Source organism: Sinocyclocheilus anshuiensis, unplaced genomic scaffold, assembly GCF_001515605.1.
Source record: "Sinocyclocheilus anshuiensis isolate Anshui unplaced genomic scaffold, SAMN03320099.WGS_v1.1 scaffold766, whole genome shotgun sequence".
Taxonomy (NCBI): Eukaryota; Metazoa; Chordata; class Actinopteri; order Cypriniformes; family Cyprinidae; genus Sinocyclocheilus; species Sinocyclocheilus anshuiensis.
Window position 1 is genome coordinate 168,057 of NW_015546060.1, and position 9,950 is coordinate 178,006.

General features: G+C 35.7%; 1 pseudogene; it reads left to right on the top strand.

Moving 5' to 3' along the window:
* Nucleotides 1-759: 759 nt before the first annotated feature.
* Nucleotides 760-7,734, top strand: LOC107699405 (cytokine receptor-like factor 1; annotated as a pseudogene).
* Nucleotides 7,735-9,950: the final 2,216 nt, after the last annotated feature.

Consider the following 9,950-nt stretch of genomic DNA (forward strand, 5'->3'; position numbering starts at 1 on the left):
ATTTTAATTCAAAAGTAAAAATAAGTTTGCATTTATTCTTAGATTTTTATTCCCATTTTCCTCATAATTGCCTCATTTGAAAAATAAAAGTTGATGTGTTATGTTACTTAAATGTTTGAAACTGAGTAAAACAAAACTGTGACCAGGAATAAAACAATACTTACCCTAACTTTTATAGAAAAAAAAAGCACAGTTTGTTTGATTAATACTTCCTGAGAAGGATTGAATGAGTTCTGAAGTCTAATAAAAGCTCTCCCTGTTGAAAAAAACAGCATATGCTGGTTAGGTATGTTTTGACGCTGGGATGCTGGTTTAAGCTGGTCCTTGCTGGTTTATGCTGGTCCTTTTGCTGGTTTATGCTAACTATTCAGGCATTACACAATTCGTTGTAAAGCATTGGGTGTGGAGCTGCATTGCACAAAACAGACCATTATAAACTATGCGATGTAGACAAAAATTAATCGTGTGAATTGGCTACAGAACAAATTTTAGGTTAAAAACACTGGCCTATTTGAGGAGCGGCCGACAAATACAAAAAGGAAGGTTTTTGGGAAGGGTTTATTCCATTATTTTCTGTTGTGGCCAACTTAGTATACAAAAAAGAAAAGAAAACACTAGCTGCAGATGCGCTACAAATAATGACTTGTGGCTGTGTGGTAAGACATGGGAGGAGCTTCAGAAGAATCAACTTTTTCAGCTTTTGAGGCGTGCGCTATGTTGATTCTTCTCCAAAATTGAGAGTGAAGGTGAATCTGAACGTCCTCTCCGCATAATGGTGCTTTCCAGAACCAGCAATGATTTTTACGAAGCTTTCTGGTGATTAAGGCTTTTTTTTTATGTTCAGCAATTTATGTGAAGGAGAATGGATTATGCGTGCGCGCGCTGCCATCAGCATGACAAGAATCGAGTTGAGAGCGCCAGACAAATTACAATTTTAGTCATTCTGTTGATTTTTGTTGCGCTTCTTCCATATGCGCTCACAGCACGTAAGTACCATTTCACATATTTTTGAAGTTTACTTTGAAGCCATTTGAGAAGTCTATAAACTTCATGTTCATTTAAAGGTCTTGTTGGAGGTGTTTATGTTTCCATTTTCATCTCTACTTACGTTTATGTCAGTTTAGAGGTCATATTCGTCTTAGTTTACGGTAAAATTCAATAGTTAAGAAAGATGTGTTAATTTCAACTGTGGTAACTTGTCATTAGCAATGGCTTTCATCAAAAAGAAAAAGAATGAGAGAAATGTTCTGAAAACTTCTCATACTGTTTGAAAGGCGACCTTATAATCGTTTACAGCACTAATAGTAAATTGCATTTGGAATAAACTATTGGAAATTAATGTAAATGTGTGTGAAGACATGCTATATTAATTTGTAAATAGATCTATAATAGGATAATAACTGTGTATTAATAAACAGAAAAACCTAAGGTAAAAGGAGTAGTGTTATTGACAAAAACAACTCGTCCTCGAGTGCAATATTGCTTTTATGAAACAGTCACTAAATGATAAAATTATTAAAGACACTAATTTAAAAAGCTAATTCATTAAGTTAGGTATCCTTCCTCTAGAAGATATACTCCATCATAATATAATGTTGCTATGCAAAAAAAAAAAAGATGAAAACTGCGTACGTAATTTAATATTATTGTCAATATAATTGTTCATTCACTGATTTCATTGGTCAGTCTCTCAATGCTAAAGCATCCAATAAGGCAAGTCTTTCCTAACAAGTACAGTACCATAGTTTATACATTAATTATTCAGTCTTGTTTCCCAACTCTTCAGTGTTCAATGGCACATGTTAAAGAGCTTGTCCGCCTCCCACCAGGAGCAGAAATTATCTGCATCAACACTTGGTTTCTCCGAAGGCCAGTAGTAGCTCTTCAAATCCAGCCATCGTTCCCTCTGAACATTTGTCTTAAACATGAATAAATAAGAGCTCTGCGGACACACAAGACGAATATTTACAAGATGGAAAACCACTTAAGTTGCTGAAAAATGACCTTGTGCGACCTTTCCAACTGCGGCCATAAATCCAGTTGTAAAATTGCTGGAATCATGAAGTCTCCTCTTCTTCTGACCCCCAGACTTGGCTGTCATATCCCCCCAGGACCCAGTGCTTCCCATCGGCTCGAGCTTGACTGCGCTGTGCACCATTAGTGCCGAGCTGGAAATAACAGCTAGATCCTTGTACTGGACGCTGAATGGAAGACGCTTGGCTAGAAACACTTATAGGGTCCTGAGCCCGACCGAATCCAGCGTCACACTTCATCAACTCAATGGCTCCTTGCAGCGGTCAGGAGACAACCTGGTTTGCCACAGAAGTAACGGAGAAGTGTTGGCCGGATCGTGTCTTTATGTCGGCTGTGAGTCTGAGAACATTTCTGGCTTACACCAATCATGTTTTGGTATTTTTTGCCATGTGTTTTTGAATATTCATGCCGAACTCTTCTTTTTATTTTAATTTGACATATAGCGCCCCCTGAGAAACCCGTCAACCTGACATGCTGGTCACGAAACACCAAGGATCTCAGCTGCAGATGGAGTCCGGGAAGTCAAGGAGAGACGTTCATCAACACCAAAAACATCCTCAAGTACAAACTAAAGTGAGATTTTGACACAAAAAAGCTTCATACCAACACCTGTTTTGCAAGAATCCCTTTTAATATGCAACTTCTCCATTTTAATAACCGTCTAGATGGTACGGTAAAGAGAAAGACTGTGAGGACTACACGGGACAGCCGTATACATGCTACGTTCCTCGCGACCTTGCCATTTTTACGCCATATGAAGTCTGGGTGGAGGCGTCCAATCAGCTCGGCTCTGCCATTTCTGATGTCATCACCTTAGACATTTTAGATGTAGGTAAGTAAGACTGAAATATGCTAGTTTGATGGAAAAATGGATGTTGAGATCAAGCTGACTTGGGATAACGTCACGCTTACCAACTCGCACATAAATGCACAAAACCATCTGAACGTCTCGCATATGGTGCGCACACACTCATCTGTAAGAATAGATTTTTACAGACTGTAAAAACACTTTCCAACAGCTGAAACGTTTCCAAAAGGCAACTCGTGAAAATAGTACTTTCAAGGTCAATGGGCAGCTGAAAGTCTGTTGGCAATTGGTTCAAATTTTTAATCAAATGACTTATTTGATATACCAATGCATTAATCGAATTAATCACAATTAAACTATATCCATCAATCAGCACTTTTTGCTGAGAAAAGCAAATATATTACATTACTACATCTTCAAGGCCTCATTTCCTCATCTTCTGAAACAATAAGCTCCATGATTGGCTTTGCCCTAAAGGCAAGCTTGATTAAAAAAACGTAGCAGTGGAGCACATCCATTTTAAACAACAATAGAAACGGGAGATTGCCGTAGTAACGGCAAAATGTCATTGAGCTAATGAGCGCCAATGAAGGTTTATTGGGAGGTTCAATTACAAGAAGTTAGTCTTTGAAGTGAAAGAAAGAATAGTTTAACGGTTACCAACTTTTATTGGGTTTAATCAACAGCTCTGAAAATGCCTTTCGTACAGTGTTAGTTAATGTGAAATATTACGTTCAGTAACTACAGATCCGCCTCCTGATGTCCTTGTGAGCCGCGTTGGAGATCTGGAAGATCAGTTAAGTGTACGTTGGGGCAGTCCTCCTGCCCTGAAAGACTACCTGTTTCAGGCCAAGTATCAGATACGATACCGTGTGGAGGACAGCGATGAATGGAAGGTATGGCTGGAATGGTTTAGTCCAGGGGAGTTCAAATCCTGCTCCTTGAGGGTCAACATTCTGCGGTATTTGGCTCCAATCTGCCCCAACACACCTGTCTGGAAATATCTGGTAATCTTGAAGACCTTGATTAGCTGGTTCAGGTGTGTTTAACTGGTGTTGGAGCCAAACACTCTTAAAAATAAAGGTTCCAAAGGAACCTTTATTTTGGAGTTCCAAAGTTCTGTAAACATCATTAGATGTTAAAGGTTCTTCATGGAATCATAGATACCAATAAAGAACCTTTTTTTTAAGAGCACAGAGCAAGATTTGACACCCCTGGTTTAATCTAATAGAAAATTAAATTTAAAGCAGGGATATCCAATCCTGCTCCTGGAGGACCACCATCCAGCAGAGTTTAGCTCTAGTCCTAATTAAAATACCTGAACCAGTTAATCAAGGTCTTCAGGTTCACTAGAAACTTCCAAGCAGGTATATTAGAGCTAAAGTCTAAGATGATGCAGGAAAGTGGCCCTCCAGGAGCAAAATTTAAAGTGACAGTTCACCCCAAAATTAACATTCTGTTATTGTTTAGTCAGCCTCATGTGATTCTACATAAGTTTCTTTGTTTTTTGGAACACAAAATTAGAATTTTTAAGGAATCTCCTGGCCACTCCTTTCTGAACCCTAAATGATGACTGACCCCAAAATGGTGTCCTGCCTCTTAAAGGTAGTCCATATGACTTGTGCACTTTATTCTAAGTCTTTTGAAGTCATATGATAGCTTTTTTGATTGAATGATTCATTTAATTACCGACTAATCCAGTTCTCACATTCAACTCACTGACGTAAGGATCCAGCAGTTAACTTCTCACTAGAGAGGAAGATTATCTGTCTGTGATTTCACACTCTTCTTTTCAGAAACCTATTGTATGGTTTCAGAAGGCTTGGAATATAGTGCGCTAGTCCTATGGACCGCTATTATGATGCTGTTCCAAACCTGTATAACTTTTACAGGTTTGGAATGACATGAAGGTGGGGGGAAAAAAAAGAACAGAATTTACATTTCTGGGTGAACAGCTTTCCCCAATATAATGTCTGGTGCACATACTTAAGATTATTATTCTTAGTTTTAATTTTCTATTTCACATGAGGTCATAGATGATGCCGGGAACCAGACGTCTTGTCGGCTAGCGGGTCTCAGGGCCGGTACAGTGTATTTCGCCCAGGTACGCTGCAACCCGATAGGCGTCTACGGCTCGAAGAAAGCAGGTATTTGGAGCGACTGGAGCTACTCGACTGCTGCATCGACACCTGGCATCGGTGAGTTACATCAAAATGCAATAATGCAACGTCCCTTTACTTCACATAAGGCTTCTGCATCACAAGCTAATTAGATTCAAACCATATGTAAACACTGCAAAAACATCAAGCTACTTGATAGAGATCTCTCATTAGTAGATTCAAAAGACTTCAGCAAAATGTCAGAGCTCTTTAGGGCACAATTGATGAATTCTTTGGGCTTTTTGTAGATTGATAAATTAAAAAAGTCTTTAGAGCATGTTTAGATTAAAGGGGCGGTCAACCTGAAACTTAGTGGAAACAGATTCGGTTCATAAGAAATGATGTTACATGTTTTGTATTAAAGAGAGGATGTTATTAAGCTCTGTTTTATGCCAAGCAATATGAGTTATGGCAAGTCTGAGCTCCCCCTCCTGCATTCTATGTTTAATGTTTTGGAGCTCATTAGCAGGGAGCTGGTAAATAGCCTATTATTCATGGGTATGTGCACATCGCTCAGGGCAACACTGTACAATCGACAGCATTTAAGCAACTGTCGTCAACTGGGGTTGAATTTAACAAATGTCTTACAAATGCATTTATCTGATGATTCGCATATAAAATATGTAGACACTAATTAAAAAAAAGCAAATAATGGGTACTACATATAGCTGGGTGATATACTCAGTATTAAAGAATAACGATATACTTGGGAAGAATTTGCTAGTGATTTAAAATTAATCAATGTTGTGGATATCGCTTTTAAGTTTCCTATAAACAGTGTGTCATTAAACTAGTTTCACAATCATTGTCTCTCCAGTATGAAAGTGTTAGAACAATTATTTTTTGTTGGTAATTTCAATTTATTTTCGTGAATCAGTTCCAATGGTTCAAATTCATGAATTTATCAATTTCACTCTTGTGTTGTTATTGCTAACTAAAACGAAAACAATTAAATATAATTTTCTTTAATTGAAGTACAGCTGAAATAAAATAAAATAAAATAAAATAAAATAAAATATAAATATTAGTTGAAAAACAAAAAAAAAGAGAAATAACTTTGGCAACTATCTGAAGTAAAATAAGTACTAAAATTACTAAAACTAAAGCTAATTAGGAATATTAAAAACAAAAACTAATAAAATGACAGCACAACCAAATTTCTAAATCTTAAATTAAAAAGTAAAAAGAACACTAAAAACATAAAAATAAAAGTTAATTATTAAAATGTTAATAAAAACTATAATAATCTATAATTAATATTCCAAAGTACGTAAAAGTAGTTCCAAACTTAACAATTCACTTGTATCATCACCAGTCAAAAATGTCATTTGTCATATATTACATATAATATGTTGAAATAAAAAAATTATGTCTGTAAACATTGATGTTTTTTTGTTATATTGGTGCATCTAGATAAAAATTCATTTCTATAAAAATATAAAGAAAATTATCAAAAAGATTCGATAGAATAAATATTGAGATTCACCAATACAAAAATTAAGGCTGTTACTAATAAGATGATGATTATTTTGTTTTTATGGCCAATAAATGACCGATATTAAAATTCCGTCTTTTCTAATTAAATTCAAAATAAAACACTAAAAAATAAAAAAATTAAAGTGAATTTATATTCATTTTAATGCACAGTATGAAAAATTATATATATTAATTTTGATAACAGATATGTTCCTGATATATCATGCATCCCATATTGAATACTGTCAGAAGGCTGAAAAATAGGAAAACATTTTTTTTTAGAATTGCCCAGTCCTAGTGTGTGTGTGTGTGTGTGTGTGCGTGTACTGTATATATATATTTCTCTCTCTTCTTATGGTATAATTTTGATCATTTAGTGTATGTAAGTGTTATATATATATATATATATACATAGCATTTAAACAGCATAAGCAGTTTTTCGGCTGGATGCGCAAACACTCTTACGGCTGTACAGACGTCAGCATCAAACTCTACGACCAATGGCGCGTCTGGCTGCAGAAAGCCCAGAAAACGCACGACCAGGTCAGTAAGGACAAAGCGTACCTCCTTCTGTGACACATATCAAGACAGCAAATCATTACTGTTGGCACACATGATATAGGGCCTGTGTGAAAGAAGAAAAAAAAAGGCATTTTGCGGTTTTATGTGACCCACAAAAAAGAAAACCAAAAGATCTGTTTATTCTTTTGATCAATAGGCTCATATTTGATTGCGTTTACTAATAGCGAAGCATCATATAATCTTCAGACGTTACCACAACAGAGAGGGAACGGCCAGTCAAAGTAATCAGCCGGAATGCTTTTAAATTCCTTTTAGGTTAGATTGCGCAGCAAAGCTTCAGCTGCGATCCAACAGAGCCCGAGAAGTCTTGTGTGGCGTTCTCGAACACTAACCGACATCTGCTGCACGCTCTCTGAACTGATTCAGTGGTTACTGTTGCTTTGGCACTGATGACTGTTGGGAAACTTAGGTCGCTTCATTAGTCACACTGTCCTTTGAAGAACACTGCCACAAGAATGGCTGGTACCAATTATGCTTCTCTGTCCCCATATATCAACTCATCACATTCACTTGTAAATGCCATGGTCTTGCCTTTCAGGTACTACAAAGCGGTAAATCATAGTGAAACTCTAAAAGCGGCTTGGGAGAGTTTGCGGAGGCCTGTGACGACAAGGTTTTTATCACTCTCCAGTGCTTGGGACTTTCATTTGGATGAGCCAAGACTCTCCGAAGGAATCCGCAAGGAGCCAGTCGTTTGGCGACATGATCTACTGTTTGCCTCCTGCAGTAGTCCCCATCAAATACGTCAAAGGAAGCGCTTTTGTCTCAGACATGTTATTTATAGGGGCATTAAAAAATAAAGAAAGACTCAAATTTACGAGAAAGAGCATAAAATGTTAAAAAAGGAGATAATGGGAGACTTTCTCTTTCTTATTGACCTTTCATCCAAAAAAAGGACCTTTGCAAATGACAAAAACTGACAGATTTTTAACTAAATTTAACTTGCTAAAAGTGAGAATTTGTAAGCAACAACAACAAAAGAGCATTTAAATATTCATCTCTTAAAGGTGAGTAAATGACGACAAACTTTTCATTTCATTTCAGTGTACTGTCCCTTTAATTGGTAAACGCACAAGTTTAAATCATTTAATTGGTATTGGAAATGCAATTTGCATATTGTTAGTCCTCTGTGTTCAAAAACATCATGTAAATACTGTATCATTATGTATAAATATTTTTGTCTGTATAAATGTCGTTAAAATATTTAAGGAATGTTCATATATTTTGTAACACATTAGCGTTTGCTTAATATTATTACGCACACAATAATGAACGCTATTTACATTCAGAATGAACTGATTTATACTTTAAATGAACATTGTGTTGGTTTAGCAAACAAAACGTCATAAGCTATTCTCAATGTATACAAAATAATGAAATAAAAGATGCCAAACTCTGTTTAATAAAAATATGCACTGCAAAGCCTGCATCAGCAGCAGCAATGCACTCTGTCTATACAACGCCTGAGACAGCAATCGATACCTTAGATGAAAGGAAAGCTCATTGAGGATCTGAATCCATCTCTGTCTCCTCAGACTGACTGACTGAATCTCACTCCGGCTCCTCTGAGTCATACTTGAAGTCTTGCAGAATCTCACTCAAAGCGGCTGTATTCTTTATGATACTGAAAGATGGAGAGAAACAGAAACAGTTTTTTCATTCGGATGTTTAGAAGACCAATAGGTTTTAATCATTAACCTGATGTACCAAGTACTGTACATCAAATCCAGGATGAAACATAAAGTGATACATATAGTGATAAATAGCGGAATTAATAAAAACTTACTATTTTCATAATGAATTATATTAACATTTTAAATGATATTCTATATAAAATTAATGAATTACAGTGATACAATATATATTATACACAAGTGATTAAAATACAAATAAATTACAAATAATTATTATATACAGTGTGTATAGAAAAGAATCACCCCCCCTTAAAATAATGACATTTTGTTGTTTGCAGCCTGAAATGAAGACAGACAGTTTTTGTTTTATCCAGCTGTATTTACTCAGTGCAACTTATAACATCCAAGTGAAAGATATAATACCAAAATGTCAGAAAAAAAAAAAATAATAAAAATAGAATCACTGAGTTCAGTCCTGAGATCCTGAGAAAACGATCACCCCCCTCCTAAAAATGACTTGTAAACTTCGTTTGTAGCTAATCACCTTCTCAATGGCACACAAAGGCTGCGTCCGAAAGCCTAAGCAGCTGACTTGCTGCCTCGCTGCCCTATCAGGCAATGACTTTGCCGGCAGTGTTTTGGCAAGAAGGCTCCTCATTAAACTGATTTCGGACAGGCTTCTGAGGCAGCTTAGCGGTTTAATGATCTACAACAAAATAAAACGAGTTTTGGTGATAACTAAACGAATATTTAATTACTATAATACTGATTTCTCGCTAGAACTAACATCAAAAGTAAAAAAAAAGTTAGTCAGAAATAGGCATGTAACGGTATGAAAATTTCTTATCACGATTATAGTGACCAACATTACCTCGGTTATCAGTATTATCACGGTATTGTTAAAATGTGCTGGAGATGTTCAAAAAGTACAGACACATAAATCACTTCACCAAGTTTTATATTTAAAAATCAACAAACAACAAATAAAATGACTTTTTGTTTGCATAATCACTAAAACAATAACATTACCAATGATGTCTGGATTTTAAATGACAACTTGACTGACAACAGTTTAATAGCATGTTGAAATATCTAATGTAAATGTTCAAATAAAGCTTTGAAAAAGTTTAATAAAAAGGTAAACCTCACATTTCAGAATTAAATAAAGAAAAGGGTTGTCAAAATGATAATTGATTAATAAATTATTATATGTATTTTATCTAATCCATAAATAATTCTAGATAACTTATCTGAATT